Source organism: Palaemon carinicauda, chromosome 23 (assembly GCF_036898095.1).
Source record: "Palaemon carinicauda isolate YSFRI2023 chromosome 23, ASM3689809v2, whole genome shotgun sequence".
NCBI classification, from domain to species: Eukaryota; Metazoa; Arthropoda; class Malacostraca; order Decapoda; family Palaemonidae; genus Palaemon; species Palaemon carinicauda.
Window position 1 is genome coordinate 103,052,969 of NC_090747.1, and position 5,000 is coordinate 103,057,968.

Sequence of the window (5,000 nt, forward strand, 5' to 3'; positions counted from 1 at the left end):
TTTGAAGATGTAATAAACAGTTATTACTGATATGATGATAAAAGAGAAATTAGTAAATTTCTTAGTGTGGGGTTGGTGGGGGGTGGGGCGGGTTGAGGTTACTGTTACGCCAAATGATTCGGTAACTTACTTTTTTGCCTCGTTTATATTACTACCATTATTCGTGGTATTAATACACTACTACTCGTCGGACGAGCTCATTTCTGAGATCGAAACGTCAAAAAGTAAGAAACTTTGGTTTTTTTTTCAAGTGCTCCCCTTCCTTAACGTCCAAATTGTCAGAATTTACTATCTTTGCCTCATTCGTATTACTACCATTATTCGTGATATCAATACACTTCTACAAATCGAGAGTTAATTAATTAGATTGAAAACGTTTTCGATGTACGAACATGCAACGTTAAACTGGAAGAAACTTTCTTCTGAAACGCTCTCCTTCCTTCCAGTAAACTGAAATTCTTTAGTTAGCTTCCCTATCTTCACAATCTTCCAGACGAATATCGCCAGAATATTATAGCCTTTTGATATCGCCTTTAATGGGTCGAGTTACGGAACTAGGTTAAACGGATGTCATAACTTTTGATGGTGTGGGTACACCAGTGCGGTAATAATTTACATCCATGTGTGTATGTGCACATCCAGGAGAGAGAGAGAGAGAGAGAGAGAGAGAGAGAGAGAGAGAGAGAGAGAGAGAGAGAGAGAGAGAGAGAGAATGGTTGATAATTATCTGACGTCATGACATCAACTGTCATTGATACCGATTGGAGTATGATTAATAAAGATTAATTAATTCAAGATAAAAAAATAAAAATCAGAAATGAATAAATAACTATAATAAAACATTTAAAATTTTCATAGAGAGAGAGAGAGAGAGAGAGAGAGAGAGAGAGAGAGAGAGAGAGAGAGAGGAGAGAGAGAGAGAGAGAGATACCGATTGGAGTATTATTGATAGACTAATTAATTCAAGATAAAAAAAATAAAAATCAGAAATGAGTAAAAAACCATAGTAAAACATTTAGAATTTGAGAGAGAGAGAGAGAGAGAGAGAGAGAGAGAGAGAGAGAGAGAGAGAGAGAGAGAGAGAGAGAGATTTATGTCTTTACATAGGCAGACAAAGGAAACTGGTGCGAACATTATTCAGTCACTTCCTTAGGAGACAAACTGGCGAGTCTTCCCCGCTAAATAGATTTTAATGTGAAGGAAGAGTGATGTTGCGAACCCGCCGGTGTTTCTCTTCAAATTTTTTTAGCCCTGCAGTGTCGTCTTTTTTAGGGGGGGTGCTAATATTGAAATGGATTAGCCCAATCTTCGCAATTTGCGTGGCTTTTGCAGAGAGCTCGAGTGTTGCCTCTCGGTTTTTCAGTTGGGGTCTCATGAAATGAAATATTGCTTTGCTTGTTAAAGGAAGATGGATGATCACCAAAGGAGCTGGCTGACTCTCTCTCTCTCTCTCTCTCTCTCTCTCTCTCTCTCTCTCTCCTCTCTCTCTCTCTCTCTCTCTCTCTCTCTGTGATGTATAATCTGGTATATATCCTGGTGTGCCGAAATGTTATTCTTATGTACTTTATATATATATATATATATATATATATATATATATATATATATATATATATACATATATATATACATCCATACATATATACATCCATACATATATACATCCATACACACACATATATATATATGTATATATATATATATATATATATATATATATATATATATACTAAATGTACGAGACCCGTAAAATATGACGCCTGATTATTTTGATAAATATGCTCACACACACACACGTCAGGGTATAACTACTCCCTCTTCCCCTTACCCTAGAGACTGGGAGAGCTGAGCGTGATCGGAAATAAATATATGTATTTATAATTACAGTCTAGCACTTGTTCTTTATCATATAGGGGCGATGTATGTCATTCGATACTGAATAAAAAAAATCTATTTATAATTCTGGCAAAGACAAAAAATAATGAAAAATTAACTTAAATGATTTGAAGGAATTAGAAGTTTTATTCGTTATTTGAGCCATCATGAGAGTGTTGGACTGTTTTCTGAAATATTATCGAAAAGTTAAATCTCTAATTAAAACTTGGGGTTAATTGCAAAACTTGCTTTTGTGCTTCGATAATGTATGTTGAGGTATAAATTGCACTTTCTCACTTTAGTTGTTTTTTGGCGTCATTTACTTAATTATTAATGATCACTATTTTTCCATTACGTTTACGTCTATTTATCTGTATTTATCCACGCTTATTCATATTTAATTTGTTTGCTTTCTATGTTTTTTATTCTAGCCTCCTGGCTAGTACAGTGGTAACGTGTTTGCCTCGCATTCGCATGACAAGAGATCGATCCCCGCCCAGGGCCGTGAGTTTAAGCTGTTTACTTGGGAGGCTACTGCTGTGGTAGGGCACCACAGTGGGGGGTTGGGCTTGCCCGGCTGACCTTCTGGTGAGCATCTATTCTGATGGAACTGAAACCAGACACCTTTAACCTTTAGATATTGGTTTTTGTAGAAGCTTCTAAATTAATGAACTTATGCCTTTGTTACTTCTACTACCATCACTACTAACTAAATAAAAACAACGGCAATTATGGATATAATATTTTAATCATAACTCTATTAAAGTATACTATAGTTAAAGTATATATATCAGATGAGTCTTTTATGTATGGAACTTGATCGCCATTGGTAATAACTTAACTTATTTATTACGTTCATTAGTGTATAAATAATATCAAATCTATAAACAGGATAAAAATAACTGAAAAATGGATGAAGTCAGTATATCACTGTTACTCCCGGATGGTGACGTCAAAGTAACGGGCTTCTGACGTCACAAATCTGTCAATCAACTGCTTATGTCAACATCTTTTCGTCATTTTTCATTGCAAAATGATACCAGAGAAATATTTTTTTTTAAATGTTATAGAGTTCGATTAGAATCAGGGACCTGTGATGTCATAGCCTTCCGCCATCGTATTCATTTTGTTCTCCTTTGTGGGAAAACGTTTGGAATTATGAAAACGTTTCGAATAATGAAGAAGTTTCAAGTAACAAAAATATTTGGAATAAGAAAAAAGTTTGAAATAACAAAAATGTTTCCAGTAAGGTTAACGTTTCGAATAACGAAAACGTTTCAAGTAACAAAAATATTTCGAATAACGAAAACTTTTCCAGTAACGTAAACGTTTTGAATAACGAAAACGTTTCGAGTACCAAAAACGTTTCGAGTAACGAAAACTTATCGATTAACGAAAATGTTTTGAGTAACGAAAACGTTTTTATAGTAACCAAAATGTTTGGAATAACGAAAACGTTTGGAGTAACGAAAACGTTTCGAATGACGAATATGTTTCGAGTAACAAAAACGATTCAAGTAACGAAAACGTTTTGAATTGCGGAATCGTTTCGAATTGCGAAAATGTTTCGAATAACGAAAACGGTTCGGATAACATAAACGTTCCAGGTAACGGAAACTTTTCAAATAACGAAGACTTTTTTGTTTAACAAAAATGTTTTGAAGAACGAAAACGTTTCGAATAACGAAAACGTTTCGAATAACAAAAAACGTTTCGAATAATGATTATAGAAACTGCAAAAAGAATTAGTGTTGCCTTTGTTTATTTATGTAATAGAAATAGAAAAACTCCCCTAACAACAAAGAGCGAGTGCGTAAAAAAATATGAAAAATTGACGTTTAAAAGGGAGAGAAAAATAACCCAAAAAATAGACCAACCAGAAAAGTTTTTTATAAACTTTTTTCCCTCTTTTTTATCTATTGTATAAACCAAACTTTTTTTTTTAATTATCGATAGAAATATTTAGAATCGAGTTAAAAACCTTTCGCCTGTAACTCGCACAGATCGAGGCATTCATCTGAAAGCCAGAAATAAATTAATCACGTATGCTGGAATCCAGAGAAATTAAAAGTCCCGTTCATTAATTATTCAGATTTCACATCATACTGTGACGAACGAAAGAATAAAGGATGACTCTTCTCTTTTTGCAAACGAGTGAAAAGACCCTTTATTTACTTATATATATATATATATATATATATATATATATATATATATATAATATATTTATATATATATACATATATATATACATATATATATATATATATATACATATATATATATATATATATATATATATATATATACATATATATATATATATATATATATATATATATATATATATACACACATACATACATAAATACATATATATATATATATATATATATATATATATATATATATGAGCACACATGCGTTTGTGAAATTAACATCTACCAATGAGAGATGGAGAGACGAATGTTCTGGAAGAGCATCCCATAACGATAGCAAACCGAGAACCAAGGAGAGAGAGAGAGAGAGAGAGAGAGAGAGAGAGAGAGAGAGAGAGAGAGGAGAGAGAGAGAGAGAGAGAGAGTCGGTAAATATCTCAGTGGTGAATCAGTAGTCTATTCACTGACTTTCAGTGAATAATTTTTAACGGTGCTTTTGAAAAAAAAAAAATAATTGTTCATCGTTATATGTTTCTGAAGTTTGAGAATTCTGTACGTCAGCTCGGTTTAGATTACATCGAAGCCATTGAGGTGGTTTTCATTTTTCCAATTCAAAATAGATTTAGTGTAATCTCTCTATTTTGAAACATTTAAAAAACAAATTTCGGTTTCTAACTCCTTTGCGTGCCGTGTTTGTTGTTATGTACGAAGGCAAATGAAGTAAAATGCATGGATGGATGTGTATTTATATGTATATATTATATATATATATATATATATATATATATATATATATATATATATATACACATATATATAGATTAATATATATATATATATATATATATATATATATATATACATGTATATATATATATATATATATAATATATATATATATATATATATATAGATAGATAGATAAATAGATAGATAGATAGATAGATACGTGTAAATGTATACAGA